This window comes from Oncorhynchus mykiss, chromosome 13 (assembly GCF_013265735.2).
Source record: "Oncorhynchus mykiss isolate Arlee chromosome 13, USDA_OmykA_1.1, whole genome shotgun sequence".
NCBI classification, from domain to species: Eukaryota; Metazoa; Chordata; class Actinopteri; order Salmoniformes; family Salmonidae; genus Oncorhynchus; species Oncorhynchus mykiss.
The window spans coordinates 2,251,360-2,268,646 of record NC_048577.1 but is presented as its reverse complement, the minus strand read 5'-3'; the positions used below and the strand labels follow the sequence as shown (position 1 = coordinate 2,268,646).

The 17,287-nt window shown below is 40.7% G+C and overlaps 1 pseudogene; it reads left to right on the top strand.

The window, feature by feature from the left end:
* The first annotated feature begins 9,463 nt into the window (after window positions 1–9,463).
* LOC118938412 lies at window positions 9,464–16,995 on the top strand (annotated as a pseudogene).
* Window positions 16,996–17,287: the final 292 nt, after the last annotated feature.

Here is a 17,287-nt window from a genome sequence, read left to right as displayed (position 1 = left end):
CTTTTGTCGCTTGTTGAAGAAGCCTCCTGTCCCGTCCACTAGATTATACGTCACGCAAGAAGCATCACCTGAAAAATTAATATCGCCATCTGCTGACTGGAGTGGGTAACGCAGACTGGAAAATATGAACTACAATGTTCAGTCTGGCAAGCAATGTCATAAGAAGTCATTTAAAAATAACCAGATGTTATGTTCTTACTTCTTACAGCCAATACTTTCCTCCAGGATTGGCCTGCCTATTAGGCAGGATTAGGTATGTATATAGACTCTCTTTTTTTTCTACTGTGTTATTGACTTGTTAATTGTTTACTCCATGTGTAACTCTGTGTTGTCTATTCACACTGCTATGCTTTATCTTGGCCAGGTCGCAGTTGTAAATGAGAACTTGTTCTCAACTAGCCTACCTGGTTAAATAAAGGTGAAAAAAATAAATTTTAAAAAAGGTGACAGATAGAATAGGGTGGCATACTCTGAGCTACATTGACCAAGGCTCATCGCGAACAACACATAACACTTCCTATGGTGGCATATGGGCTATTTAGGCAAGTGTTGGTGTCTCCCATCTCCACAGAGGAACCCTAGATCTCTGTCAGAGTGACCATCAAGTTCTTGGTAACCTCCCAGACCAAGGCCCTTCTCCCCTGATTGCGCAGTTTGGCCACGCGGCCAGCTCTAGGAAGAGCCTTGGTGGTTCCAAACTTTTCCTTTTAAGAACGATGGTAGCCACTGTGTTCTTTGGGAACTTCAATGCGGCATATTTTTTGTTGTTGTCTCCCTTCCCCATATCTGTGCCGGCGCTCTACGGACAATTCCTTCGACTTCATGGCTTGGTTTTTGCTCTGACTTGCGCTGTAAACTGTGGGACCTTATATAGACAGCCTTTCCAAATCATGTCCAATCAACTGAATTTACCACAGGTGGACTCCAATGAAGTTCTAGAAACATCTCAAGGATGATCAATGGAAACAAGATGAAACTGAGCTCAATTTCGATTCTCATAGCAAAGGGTCTGAATACTTATGTAAATAAGTTATTTCTGTTTAAAAATACATATACATTTGTAATACTTTCTAAAGGCACTGTATGTATAAACATATATTTTCCTTTGTTTTCCACTAACCCTATCACCCCTTCCCTGATTGGAGGAAACTAATGCGCAACAACTTTCAGGCTTCTATGTCCAGCTTATACGTACTATGTACAATTTACAGACAATGTGTTATACAATAGTTAGTTATATTTAGTTTGTTTTTAATCCTATCCTTCAGTTACCCTAAACCTCTCCCATCTATCTCTGAAGACCATCCAGTCCTATCCTTCAGTTACCCTAAACCTCTCCCATCTATCTCTGAAGACCATCCAGTCCTATCCTTCAGTTACCCTAAACCTCTCCCATCTATCTCTGAAGACCAGCCAGTCCTATCCTTCAGTTACCCTAAACCTCTCCCATCGATCTCTGAAGACCATCCAGTCCTATCCTTCAGTTACCCTAAACCTCTCCCATCTATCTCTGAAGACCATCCAGTCCTATCCTTCAGTTACCCTAAACCTCTCCCATCTATCTCTGAAGACCACCCAGTCCTATCCTTCAGTTACCCTAAACCTCTCCCATCTATCTCTGAAGACCATCCAGTCCTATCCTTCAGTTACCCTAAACCGCTCCCATCTATCTCTGAAGACCATCCAGTCCTATCCTTCAGTTACCCTAAACCTCTCCCATCGATCTCTGAAGACCATCCAGTCCTATCCTTCAGTTACCCTAAACCTCTCCCATCTATCTCTGAAGACCATCCAGTCCTATCCTTCAGTTACCCTAAACCTCTCCCATCTATCTCTGAAGACCATCCAGTCCTATCCTTCAGTTACCCTAAACCTCTCCCATCTATCTCTGAAGACCATCCAGTCCTATCCTTCAGTTACCCTAAACCTCTCCCATCTATCTCTGAAGACCATCCAGTCCTATCCTTCAGTTACCCTAAACCTCTCCCATCTATCTCTGAAGACCACCCAGTCCTATCCTTCAGTTACCCTAAACCTCTCCCATCTATCTCTGAAGACCATCCAGTCCTATCCTTCAGTTACCCTAAACCTCTCCCATCTATCTCTGAAGACCACCCAGTCCTATCCTTCAGTTACCCTAAACCTCTCCCATCTATCTCTGAAGACCACCCCGTTTGATTTATATTTGCCATATATTTTTAACTGTGCTGTTTCACAAAAGTTCTTGACCTTTATATTCTCATAGTTGATAGTAAATTAAAAATAAACATGTTTGCTGAAAGTATTATTATATTATTGATCAATTGACTATGACTTTTCAAATCCCCCAGTAGTGCTGTCTGCAGAGTTAGCTCCAGGTAAATGTTGCCATTCCTTCACCTGCGACCAAAAACAAGCTACATATGGACAGTACCAAAACAAATTATCTAAAATGATCAAATGATTCTGTCTCTTCGTAGCTAGATCTGCAGAGGTTCATAATTTTCTTTAACCAATTTTGGTCTTTAATTATTATTACTTTTTTTCACCTTTATTTAACAAGGTAGGCAAGTTCTCATTTACAATTGCGACCTGTCCAAGATAAAGCAAAGCAGTTCCACACATACAACGACACAGAGTTACACATGGAGTAAAACAAACATACAGTCAATAATACAGTAGAAGAATAAGTCTATATACAATGTGAGCAAATGAGGTGAGATAAGGAAGGTAAAGGCAAAAAAGGCCATTGTGGCGAAGTAAATACAATATAGCAAGTAAACCATTGGAATGGTAGATTTGCAGTGGAATAATGTGCAAAGTAGAAATAGAAATAATGGGGGTTTTATTATTATTTATTTTTTTATCAATTAGTAACCAGAATGTTCTGTCTTTTCTGGTGGATTAAACTGAAATTGCAACCAACTTCCTATGGCTTTCATTGTGCATCTGTAAAACTGTGTGAGGGTTTTAGGTGACAAGCCTGATGTTGAAGAGGCTCTGTTGCACCTTCTTCACCACAGTGTGTTCTTGGGGTCATTTAATTGTGCATCTGTAAAACTGTGTGAGGGTTTTAGGTGCCTCCTGATGTTGAAGAGGCTCTGTTGCACCTTCTTCACCACAGTGTGTTCTTGGGGTCCTTTAATGCTGCAGAAGTGTTTTGGTACCCTTCCCAAGATTTGTGCCTCAACGTAATCCTGTCTCGAAGTTCTACGGACAATTCCTTCGACCTCATGGCTTGGTTTTTGCTCTGACAGTCTCATAGCAAGGGGTCTGAATAATTACTGTTATGTAAATAAGGTATTTCTGTTTTTTATCTTTTAATAAAATAGCTTGGGTGGGCTTGGGCCCCTCTCTCAGTTTCCTGGCCATGGACCCAAAATATCGATGTTTTGTTCCCCGAGCCACTTAGTTATCACTTTTGCCTTATGGCAAGGTGCTCCATCATGCTAGAAAAGGCATTGTTCGTCACCAAACTGTTCCTGGATGGTTGGGAGATGTTGCTCTTGGAGGATGTGTTGGTACCATTCTTTATTCATGGCTGTGTTCTTAGGCAAAACTGTGAGTGAGCCCACTCCCTTGGCTGAGAAGCAACTCACACATGAATGGTCTCAGGATGCTTTACTGTTGGCATGACACAAGACTGATGGTAGCACTCACCTTGTCTTCTCCGGACAAGCTTTTTTCCGGATGCCCCAAACAATCGGAAAGAGGATTCATCAGAGAAAATGACTTTATCCCAGTTCTCAGTATTCCAATCCCTGTACCTTTTGCAGAATATCAGTCTGTCCCTGATGTTTTTCCTGGAGAGAAGTTGCTTCTTTGCTGCCCTTCTTGACACCAGGCCATCTTCCAAAAGTCTTTGCATCACTGTACGAGCAGATGCACTCACACCTACCTGCTGCCATTCCTGAGCAAGCTCTGTACTGGTGGTGCCCCGATCCCGCAGCTGAATCAACTTTAGGAGACGGTCCTGGCCCTTGCTGGACTTTCTTGGGCGCCCTGAAGCCTTCTTCACAACAATTGAACCACTCTCCTTGAAGTTCTTGATGATCCGATATATGGTTGTGTCACGACGCTGGCCTGGGGGTAGGTTTATGACAGTCATAAATACCCCCCCACCCCTTTTCCTCTCTCTACCCTACTGATGTGACATTTGTAAATCCCTTGGTTAACATAGAGATTCTGGGAACATCAGAAGGTGGGGGGAAATGAACCATATTTTGGTAATCGGACCAGTTGAACATATGCGGTGGTACTTAATGAATATGATGTCAGTTCGATTGTTATCTGAGACATTCTCATCAATGATAGAATGACATAAACTCTACAGTGGAAAGTCTGCACATTGTAGTTATCGGATTCACATGGAATTGTTGTTCAACTTAAATGTTTGAACATAAAATTATTGGTGAAAAGATTAAATATAATTTTAGCTTCCAAATGAGAGATTTGGGTTTTCATAAGGTTAGGGCTCTGCTCAATCAGTGGCCCGCCCCTGTGAAGAGACATGGGTTATAAAACTATGCAAACACACCCTTCTCCCTCCACTATATAAAGCCTTGACGAAAATGTAACCTCCTGTCTTGGAGACATTAGGATGACGATCCGATGTCAGAATGGTTCAGATATTAACTACAGAACGAAGCCAACCTCAGCGTGAGCTTTGGTTGTGAATGGTATGAACTTTGAACTCTCATTCACTACAGAAGTGATACCTCCTAGCCGTTGAGTTAGCAACAGCAGCTGCAAATGTGGGCTAGGAAAGAACAGACAGAGTATCCCGTCTACCACACAACGACGTTACTACAACGTTTCCCATTCACCACCAGAGACACTCTTCAAAGGACTCAGTTGGGCAACACGGCTTTCCATCTACCACCAACCTACTAAGCGCAGCTCAGAGTAAATATTTATTGCATTTTCCTTTTCCAAATGGGTGATAATTTAGAATGCATAAGATACTGTATTTACAATAGCACAGCTTCTCCCTTTGTTCCTCAGACTTCCCGCTCTTCCATTCATTTTCACCCATTTTCTTTTGTGTAACCAGCTGTCATATCTGCTTTGTCCGCTAGGGACGTTTTCCTTTATGACATAATTTGTAATCAAGGTATGATTAATTATGTGTATATGTAATTCTGTATGATTAGTTGGGTATTTAGTAAATAAATAAATAAACCCAATGTTGTATTGCTGATTCAACTTGTTCACCAGGGTTTGAAAAGATAACCAAGAATTTACCACTTTCAGATGAGACTGAAATAAGGTGACGATTAATATTGACTGCTATTGATGTAAAATGTTACTAGGTCTTTAAGAGTTTATTCGAAAGATAACTGCTCTATAAATATTATTTTGTGGTGCCCCGACTCTCTAGTTAATTACATTTACATGATTAGCTCAATCAGGTAATATTAATTACAGAGAAAGGATTTTATAGAATAGCATGTCATATCACTTAATCCGGCATAGCCAAATACACAACAGTTGATTTAGTTGCACTCTTACTGGCAGCAATATCCAATAAGCCCTTCTTGTGCAAAGTAATGATGACGGCACGTGTTTCCTTGCAGGTAACCATGGGTGACAGAGGAAGAACAATGATTCCAAGCACCACCCTCCTTTTGAAGCTTCCATTCTGTTATTCGAACTCAATCAGCATGACAGAGTGATCTCCAGCCTTGTCCTCGTCAACACACTGTGTTAACGAGAGAATCACTGACATGATGTCAGCTGGTCCTTTTGTGGCAGGGCTGAAATGCAGTGGAAATGGTTTTTGGGATTCAGTTCATTTGCATGGCAAAGAGGGACTTTGCAATTATTTGCAATTCATCTGAACACTCTTCTTAACATTCTGGAGTATATGCAAATAGCCATCATACAAACTGAGGCAGCAGACTTTGTGAAAATGTATATTTGTGTCATTCTCCAAACTTTTGGCCACAACTGTACAGTGTTGGTAGGCTACCTACACGATGAGATTATTATGGATAAGAGAGATATTATTTTATTTGTCAAATGACAACCAAGCATCGATCATCATGTCACCAGAATAAGACCATCAAAATGTATTGGAAAGGAGCATCAAGCTCATCACATGTAGTTTCACCACCCTGTGAAGTTCATAACTTATTTCATCTGTAGCCTAATAAACTGCATGGTTTCCCAAGTCATAGTGGGAGGACCAATCAACATTTCATCACATGACTCCAAGTTAACTTCGATATGATGGTTATTAAATAAATATTTGCGCATAAAGGAGTTTCCACCGCCATTTATCACCTATTCATTTTTACTGACACAAAAAGACCCCACCATGTAAAACAAACCAACAAATTGTCTGTCTTCATTTATAAAATTGTAAAAGCATATCCTGTTTCCATCAGCCTGGTCATTACTTTGGAAATGGTTGGATCAATATCCACCTTCATGATATGGATGAAGCCTGATTTGGAATGTCTGAGTAGTTCTATCTGATGTCATAATACACTCCTCTGATAATCAAGTGATATTTGGAATGTCTGAGCAGTTCTATCTGATGTCATAATACACACCTCTGATAGTGATACATTTGCTCTATTGTTTCCATGTCAGTTGGTTTCCCACTCTGATGATTTATATCTGACAGAGGGTCTTGAAATAAATAGTATGGTCACATTTTACAGATTGTGGCTCGGTATGTTGATGTAAACTATTTATTGATAATGTATTTTCCTATTCAGATTATACATCTGCATAGACTCAAACAGTATTTTAAAGTTGATTAAAAATATATATAAATTGTACACTTCTATTTTCACAATTTGAATTATTATGAATCAAAAACTCCTATAGCAACAATACACTGCAGCTTTGACATCAAGAAGAGAACTGGCTGATGGGTGGTGGTGCTACTCTATAGGTAAGGCTGTCCAATACGAATGTTCATAATGAGGGAGAAATAAAGGTGGGCTCTCCTGTCAACATGGGACTCCTGCTGCAGGTAGGCTAGCGGTTAATGGTGTTGGGCCAGTAACTGAAAGATCCCTGGTTTGAATCCCAGAGAGGACTAGGTGAAAAATCTGTCAATGTGCCCTTGAGGGCAGCAGGAGCCTCTCAATTAGTCTCTTCTGAGGGAATGTGTTGTGTTGTGTTGTGCAATTGAAGTCCAGAAACAAAGGGAGAAGGTGATAAGAGGAGAGCACATAGATGCAAGAAGGAATACAACGTGTCTGTAATGAAAGTGAACTGTGTTTATGCATGATCAGGGGCGTATTCATTCAGCCGATTCTGTTGACAAACGTTTCTTAAACAGAACACAACCAGGATAAACATACGTGAATTTGTCCAATAGAACCTCTATTTCAGCTAGATGCAGGCGAGAGTGTGCAAGGCGATATTGAATGTGTCACTGTCTGTCACCTCAACATTTTCTCTCGACCTGTGTGAACCTACATTCTAAACTTTCATTCATAAGCTAGGTTGCTACCTCATGATGAGTATACAGGAAATGTTAGTATCATGTTGTAGCCTAAACCTACCACTGTTACATTGAACAAGGTGAATGGAATATGAATGACAGTCATCCAACATGCTGTAGTAGAAATAAGGCCATGCCCATGAAAAACAAAATGGTCCTCCCTCATCTTAAACGGCACTGACCGCCACTGTTTGGATGGTGGACCATTCTTGGTACACATGGGAACTGTTGAGCTGAAAAACCCAGCAGCGTTGCAGTTCTTGACACAAACCGGTGCGCCTGGCACCTACTACCATACCCCGTTCAAAGTAACTTAAATATTTTGTCTTCCCCATTTACCCTCTGAATGGCACACATGCACAGTCCATGTCTCATGTCTCACGGCTTAAAAATCCTTATTTAACCTGACTCCCCCCTTCATCTACACTGACTGAGGTGGATTTAACTAGTGACATCAGTAAGGGATCATAGCTTTAGCCTGGATTCACCTAGTCTTTCTAAGTCATGGAAGGAGCAGGTGTTCTTAATGTTTTGTCTACCCAGTGTAAAGCACTACAGATAATCAAGTGCTATTTGCATGTGATGCATTTGTTCTGTTGTTTACAGGATGATTTGTATCTTATAGAGCGTGGCTTTAAGGGAATAGTATGGTCACATGTAGATAAAAACGAATGTGAAAAATGAACAGAGCAAATGTGTATTAACACACTACCTATTCATAGAAGTATTTATTAATCATCTACATATTCATATTAAGCTTCTACGTCTGTGTACAGGAACTTATTATTTGTAAGACGCAAGAGAAAATGTATCAGTTTATTGTTAAATTATTAAGACGTTCTTTCCAATACAACATGTCGTAACTAGTTTCCAAACTGCGTTACCCACTCCAGCCAGCAGATGGCGATGTGCCACTTTCAGGTGATGCTTCTTGCGTGACGTGTAATGGACTGGACGGGACGCTTCTTCAGGAACAACAAAACGGCTTCTCTTTCAACCACCTCGGTAGCCTGCTAGACAACATAAAACTGAAAGATTGATTCTTTAGACCATGTTATTGTACATTAGCCAATCTCAGTGTTTTAAACGCATTTCTGTTGACTTATCATCTGATGACCTTTAACCTAATGTTCTTGTTCAATTTGAAAACGTGTTAAAGATTGATACTGAGGTTAGCACTAGGCTAGTCGCTAATGCTAACTAGCTAGCTAACATCCCTGACCATGAGTTCACTAAACTACTCCTCCCCTGCTAAAGAAGAGGTGGTCTGCTGGACGGAAAAAGAAGATCTGGGACTGAACATTGTCGTGGAAGATGAGGCTGTTACAGTGAAAGAAGAGGAGGCTGTTATAGTGAAAGAAGAGGAGGCTGTTATAGTGAAAGAAGAGGAGGCTGTTATAGTGAAAGAAAAGGAGGCTGTTACAGTGAAAGAAGAGGAGTGTGTTACAGTGAAAGAAGAGGAGGCTGTTACAGTGAAAGAAGAGGAGGCTGTTACAGTGAAAGAAGAGGAGGCTGTTACAGTGAAAGAAGAGGAGGCTGTTACAGTGAAAGAAGAGATAGAACCTTTTAGAGAGGAAGAGGATGCTATCTCAGTAAAGGTGAAGGAGGAAGACGTTTTGGGAGTGAAAGAGGAGGAGACAGAATATCAGATTAACACTAGTGAGTACTGTCTTAAACAGGGGCACAAACTATGCCGTTGTTTAACTAATGTGGGGTTTTTAAGGGCATTCTACTGAAGTTCTACACTTTAATAAGTTTCGTACTCTATAAATTGTTAAATGTAAAATCTGCATTTGGTACATATATTTTGGGGACTTAGATTTAGATGTATTGAATTCTCCATGTGGTCTACATTAAAGTGCACCTCATCTAATGTAACAGTCTTTTAAAATTCAATATTGGTGCAAATTTTCTACTTAAAAGATCAATGGGACGCAAAAGCCAACCAATTTGTGGAACAAACCTTTTACATTTGCATCACAAACAATATTTTCGGAAATCATGATGAAAGTGGCCATTTTAGGTCCTTTTAGACATATTAATGCCTCTTGTAAGTCCCTATGATTGCAATAGAAGATCATAAGTTTACAATCGGTTTCATGTTCTCGTCCACACAGGAGAGAGACATGACTATCCTGGATCCTCTGGGGAGCCTCAACAATATCCTGATGCTGACGAGGCAGAGAAGAGTCTCTCCAGATCAGAACACCAGATGGTACAGCTTGGTCTGGTCTAGCATACAGCTTGGTTTGGTCTAGCATACAGCTTGGTCTGGTCTAGCAAACAGCTTGGTCTGGTCTAGCATACAGCTTGCTCTATCGAGGGCTGGGCTGGGTTTCTGTAAAACACTTTATGACAACAGTGATATCAGCATCCATAAAGATATGTGTCTGTGTCCCCTCTTTATGGTTACCAGGACAACGCTAGCCCCTCCTCCCTCCCGGAGTCCCAGTGTCGAGCCTCTCCCGGTAGCAACTTACTGCTGGGTATGAAGAGGTTGTCTGTGCTGCTGGTGGACTGCAGGAAAACAACGGGGCTGAGTGGAACTGTGAGAGGAGGAGAAGAGAAGAAAGGATCAGATTTGACTCACCGAAGTAAGTGCTGTAGTTTAGTTTGTACAAATATAATAGATCTGCCCACTGGTATCTGTTACCAGGACAACCAGCAGAGTTCTGTTTGTTGACAGGAAGATAGACTGGTATCTGTTACCAGGACAACCAGCAGAGTTCTGTTAGTTGACAGGAAGATAGACTGGTGGATATGGATGTTATGAATATCATAACACTAAAAAAGGATTCTGCCAATGAAAAGAGAGAAACCAATAGACCATATAAAAAGTTAGCTTTAGACGGAAAGTCTCAAGATGATCTGATGTAAGGTGCAAATTTTACAAAACTTGTCCTAACAACATTATGGATGTGACATTGCCTGTCCCAGTGAACCCCCCCCCCCCCCCCCAAGACTTTTGAAGCGGCAGACAAAACTCCAGACACTTCAATGTGTTCTGCATTGCTTCATTAACGTCTGATCTACAGAACGTGTTAAACATGCAAATGTACAGTTGTAGTCGGACGTTTAGATACACCTTAGCCAAATACATTTATACTCAGTTTCACAATTCCTGACATTTAATCATAGTAAAATTTCCCTGTTTTAGGTTAGTTCACCATTTTATTTTAAGAATGTGAAATGTCAGAATAATAGTTGAGAGATTTATTTCAGCTTTTATTTCTTTCATCACATTTCCATTGGGTCAGAAGTTTACATACACTCAATTCGTATTTGGTAGCATTGCCTTTAAATGATTTAACTTGGGTCAATCTCTAGGAGACCGAACGCGTCTCCTTCCTGAGCGGTATGACAGCTGCGTGGTCCCATGGTGTTTATACTTGCGTACTTTTGTTTGTACAGATAAACATGGTACCTTCAGGCGTTTGGAAATTGCTCCCAAGGATAAACCAGACTTGTAGAGGTCTACATTTTCTTTTCTGATGTCTTGGCTGATTTCTTTTGATTTTCCCATAATGTCAAGCAAAGAGGCACTGAGTTTGAAGGTAGGCCTTTGAAATACATCCACAGGTACACCTCCAATTGGCTCAATTGATGTCAATTAGCCTATCAGAAGCTTCTAAAGCCATAACATAATAATTTTCGGGAATTTTCCAAGCTGTTTAAAGGCACAGTCAACTTAGTGTATGTAAACTCCTGACCCACTGGAGTTGTGATACAGTGAATTATAAGTGAAATATGACATTTGTGGAGTGGTTGAAAAACTAGTTTTGATGACTTAGTTTTGTTGCTTACAGTTTAGTTTCCTCCACTGTCCCCATACTGGACTCAAACTAGTGATCATCTGCTTCTCATCACATGTGACCGCTCTCCTTGACAATGAACCGCTGGAGCGATACAAAAGGTACCAGTTGGACAGCTCCATCTGTGACGTTTCAAGCTGTGGAGTGAGTTTAAAAGGTACCAGTTGGACAGCTCCATCTGTGACGTTTCAAGCTGTGGAGTGAGTTTAAAAGGTACCAGTTGGACAGCTCCATCTGTGACGTTTCAAGCTGTGGAGTGAGTTTACGGCACGTTCTCACCTCCGTTACACATGTTCAGGTTGACTTTCCCATGGAATCGACCATATACACTACCAGTCAACTACTCATTCAAGGGTTTTTCTTTATTTTTACTATTTTCTACATTGTAGAATAATAGTGAATATATCAAATCTATGAAATAACACTTATGGAATCATAGAGTAACCTAAAAAGTGTTCAACATTAGGCCACACCTGTCAGGTAAATGGATTATCTTGGCAAAGGAGAAATTTGAACTAACAGGGATATAAACACATTTTGCACCGAATTTGAGAGAAATAAGCTTTAGTGCGTATGGAAGAATTCTGGGATATTTCAGCTCATGAAACATGGGACCAACACTTTACATATTTATAGTTTTTGTAACATCTACCCCAAATATTTCACATTCTTTTTTACTTTTCCCAAAATATCATGAAATGAATGATAGTCCAAATGTGTGAACGTCTAAATTAGAAATTGGTTTTAACAGCAATGTGTCGAACCCTTTCAACAACGGGGAGATGTTACTGATGTGCTTTGTGTCTTCCACGTAAAAACAAGTTTTGGACTTCCACTTTAAATGACTTATTATATGTTTAAGGAAGTGTGTAGGTCACATTCTGTATCATACAGCTATGAAGGTTATATATTTACAACCACCTGCTTGATAGGAATCCAGCGATGTCTGTGTCTTGAGTGTCATAGGACTGTCTAGTGCAGGGGTGTCAAAGTCAAATGGACGGAGGGCCAAATAAAAAAATCAGCTACAAGACGAGGGCCGGACTGTTCGAATGTTCATTGAAAAATTTTTAAATGACGCATATAGTCTAGTGAACCTAATTGAACCTACTGAAAACCTAACAAATATATTACAATATGATCAGATAAATAAAGCAATATTTTCTTATGGCTCTGTCAGTAATCTTTAATTTTCAACAGACACAAAAGACAAATTTCCTTTATATAAATATCCCCATAACATGAACATTAAATGAAAGAAACCGGTATTCAAGGCACCATCAGTAGACTATATTTTCTATTTTAGCAAAAGTGGGCTAAATTTACTTGAAAGAAAAAACAATAATAGCAATTTTCTATCATCCACTCAACTGAAATATTTTTAAAATATAATTGGATTGAAATACAAAAAAATAAAGTGCAAAAATCTATTAATCAAAAACAACACTTTGTTTAAGGAGAAGTAACATGCAGTGAAAACAAATATTACATTTTAACTTTTAAACTTGAACTGAGTAAAAACTCTAAATATGTGATTGCACAGTAATGTTCACTTGTTTGAGGTTGAGGGTGATACTTGGTGGTGTCCCATCTTTTCCACAAGTTCATCAATGTTCGGGGTAAGGCTCTGAGCTGAAGAAATCCTCAGAATTGAGTGGAGGTGTTCAGCAGTAAGTCGACTTCTGTGTGATGTTTTGTTCAGGTTCATCAAAGAAAACAGTTGTTCACACAGGTATGTGCTGCCAAACATAGACAACGTTTGAGCAGCCTGGATGCGCAGCTGGGGCATTGTGCCGGGGAGGAAACGGGCAAACTCCGCAGCACCCACTGCCGCATATTTTTCCCTCAGTGCATCATTGCATTGGAGGTCAATCAACTCCATTTGGAGGTTTGGTGGTGAGCTTTCCACGTCAACAGCAAATGGGTTACCGAGCAGTTCCAACCTGCTTTTTTGTGCTTCAAAGTCAGCAAATCGGCGTCGAAAGTCAGTGGTAAGCATACCTATTTTATCAGCCAACTGTGTGCTCGGGAACGCACTGGTAGAGAGCTTCTCTTTCATGGTCTGGCAGCTGGGAAAGTGGCTCAAATTTTCTTTCCGCATCTGCGTCTCCCACAGAGTCAGTTTGGTTTTAAATGCCTTCACTGTACTGTACATATCAGAGATGACACGATCCCGACCCTGCAGCTGCAAGTTTATTGCATTCAGATGACTCGTAATGTCACACAGAAAAGCCATTTCACACAGAAACATTTCGTCTCGGAGTTGTGTTGTGTCTTTCCCTTTGCTGTCCAAGAATAGACAAATCTCCTCACGAAGCTCGAAACATCTTTGAAGCACCTTTCCCTGGCTTAGCCATCGCACCTCTGTGTGATAAGGCAAATCACCATGCTCCGTTTCTAACTCCGTCAGAAATGCCTTGAACTGGCGGTGATTCAAACCTTTGGCTCTGATAAAGTTAACTGTGCGCGTGATGATGCTCATTACATGCTCCATTTTCAAGGCTTTACCGCACAACGCTTCCTGGTGTATGATACAATGATAAGCTGTCAGCTCACCTGTCGCGTTTTCCTCTTGCATCTTTTCCCGTATCTTCGCCACCAGTCCGCTCCTGTGTCCACACATCGCAGGTGCTCCGTCGGTTGTCAAACCCACGAGTTTTTCCCAAGGCAGCTCCATCTCATTTACACATCTTGACACCTCTTCATACAAATCATGCCCCGTAGTTGTGCCATGCATAGGACGTAAAGCCAAAAACTCCTCTGTCACGCTTAGGCTGGAGTCCACTCCGCGGATGAAAATTGACAACTGGGCAATGTCAGAAATGTCGGTGCTCTCATCCACAGCCAAGGAATATGCAATAAAATCTTTTCCCTTTTTCACAAGCTGCTCTTTTAGATTGATGGACAACTGGTCTACTCTCTCGGCAATGGTGTTTCTGCTCAGACTCACATTTAAAAAGAGTTGCCTTTTTTCTGGGCAAACTTCGTCACAAACTTTAATCATGCAGTTTTTGATGAAATCCCCCTCCGTAAATGGCCGGGCTGATTTAGCGATCTCTTCTGCCAAAATAAAACTGGCCTTGACAGCAGCCTGACCTTGTGATTTGGCTTTTTTGAACAGAGCCTGTCGAGATTTGAGGCCTCGTTTTAATTCCTCTGCCTTTTGTAGCCTTTGTTCCATGTCCATATTCTTGTTTTTGTCCGCGTGTTTCGTTTCATAATGTCGTCTCAGATTATACTCTTTCAGTACCGCCACACTTTCTCCACACAGAAGACACACAGGTTTTCCAGCTACCTTCGTGAACATATACTCCGACTCCCACCTTGTTTGAAACCCCCGGTTCTCAGTATCCACCTTCCGTTTTGCCATTTTTGATGGGTATCTGAAAGTTAATTTTACTGTGATGCTGACGACTGCTGTGCCAATAAATATTGAAATGAAGCAGCCTACTGCTCGGTGCGTCACCTTTGCATTGTGGGAAATGTAGTATTGGTGCGTGTAAAAGATCTGCGGGCTGCCGGCTTGCTGCGGGCCGGTTCTAATAATAAATCAAGATCATCCCAGGGGCCGTAAAAAACCTTCTTGCGGGCCGGATGTGGCCCGCGGGCCTTGACTCTGACATATGTGGTCTAGTGTTTTGTGTTATGACTCGTAAAACAGAAATACAAATAAGTCTTGTAAACAGTAATTACCAGGATGCTCTACAACATTTGTTTTAAAATCACACAAAAATGGTTTTAAATGATGAAATGTTTGAAAGCTGGCCTCAGGTTATTGAGGGATCTGATTTGGTTTAAAGTTCATAGCAAGGCAGTTTTATCATGTGGAGATTTCATTCTGCTCTGTCTTAAAAATAAACTCTGTCTTTGGCAGGAGGAAAACCAAACTTGGACGAACCAAAGACGTCCAAACCAGCAAGTCAACACCTCTGCTCCCAGATTGGAAAGAGTTTTACCAAGTCAGGAAGCCTGAAAATATATGAGGGAATACACACAGGGCAGAAGCCCTTCCTTTGCTCCCAGTGTGGGAAGAGTTTTAAGCGGTTAGACACCCTCAAAGCTCATGAGCGTATATACACACAGTGGAGAAGCATTTCCATTGCTCCCAATGTGGGAAAAGTTTTAAGCGGTTAGACACCCTCAAAGCTCATGAGCGTATACACACAGGGGAGAAGCCTTACAAATGCTCAGACTGTGGGAAGATATATTACTCATCACACTCACTTAAAAGTCATATGAGAATTCACACAGGGGAGAAGCCTTACCTCTGCTCCCTATGTGGAAAGAGTTTTAGTCACTTTGGAAACATGAAAGCTCATGAGCGAATACACACAGGGGAGAAGCCTTACCACTGCTCCCAGTGCGGAAAGAGTTTTAACTATTCAGGAAACCTAAAAGAGCACATGAGACTGCACACAGGGGAGAAGCCTTACAAATGTTCAGACTGTGGGAAGACCTATTACTCTTCACAGTCACTTAAAATTCATGTGAGAATCCACACAGGGGAGAAGCCTTACCACTGTTCCCAGTGTGGAAATAGTTTTAGTCACTTAGGAACCCTGAAAGTTCACCAGCGACTACACACAGGGGAGAAGCCTTACCACTGCACCCAGTGTGGAAAGAGTTTTGGCCAAGTAGGAACCCTGAAAGCTCATGAGCGAATACACACAGGAGAGAAGCCTTACCACTGCTCCCAGTGTGGAAAGCGTTTTAACCATTCTGGAAAGCTGAAAAAGCACGTGAGAATTCACACAGGAGAGAATAATTACTTCTCCTTGACTTCTTAAAATGCATCAGAGAACATACACAGTGCTCCCAGTGTCTTTAATTGTTGACTGAGAATGTGTTTGCTTGTTTATACCATATGAATTTAAATTGTACAATGTATACTCAAAAATATATTTGTGTGTTTTTATTAGAAAACATGAATTGAATATGGAGTACAGTGGTTCGTCCTTTAAAAGTTGCAGCGTACTGCAGCACAGCTTGCATGGTGCCACAGAATTCTATGGCATGTTATTTACGTGTCGACCACTGTCACCAATAATGCTAGTAAGTGCTAGTTTGACCACCAGAGGGCATCTTTGAGAAGCATTTGATTGCCTTCAATAGTGGCTGTACTAGAGAATTTACAACTTGTTTTTGTAAGAACAATGTAAATGGGACTGATATCAAGAAATGTTTCTTTATTAATTTGATTAACCTGAACCCAGTTTCGCTAGCGGAACCCCTCGCCAACAGCCAATAAAATTTCAGCCAAATAAAAATCAACAGAAATCCCATAAATCAAAATTCTCAAGCATAGAAGTATTAGGCACCATTTTAAAGATATAATTCTCGTTAATCCAGCCACAGTGTCTGATTTCAAAAATGCTTCACAGCGAAAGCTCCACAAACGATTATGTTAGGTCACCACCAACTCACAGAAAAACCCAGCCATTTTTCCAGCCAAAGAGAGGAGCCACAAAAAGCACAGATAGAGATAAAAATGAATCACTAACCTTTGATGATTTTCATCAGATGACAATCATAGGACTTTATGTTACACAATATATGTGTGTTTTGTTTGATAAAGTTCATTTTTATTAAAAAAAATCTCATTTTACATTGGCGCGTTACGTTCAGTAGTTCCAACATGCGGTGATTGGGCAGAGAGACACATGAATTCACAGAAATACTCATTATAAATGTTGATGAAAATACAAGTGTTATGCATGGAACTTTAGATACACTTCTTCTTAATGCAACCGCTGTGTCAGATTTCAAAAAAACTTTACGGAAAAAGCATAATCTGAGAACGGCGCTCAGAGCCCAAACCAGCCAGAGAAATATCCGCCATGTTGGGTAGTCAACATTAGTCATAAATAGCATTATAAATATTCACTTACCTTTGATGATCAGTTCCACAATAAATGCTTGTTTTGTTCGATAATGTCCATCATTTATGTCCATTTATGTCCAAATAGCTTATTTTCTTGGGGGTTTGGTAAACAAATCCAGTCGGACGAAAAGTTCAAAAAGTTATATTACAGGT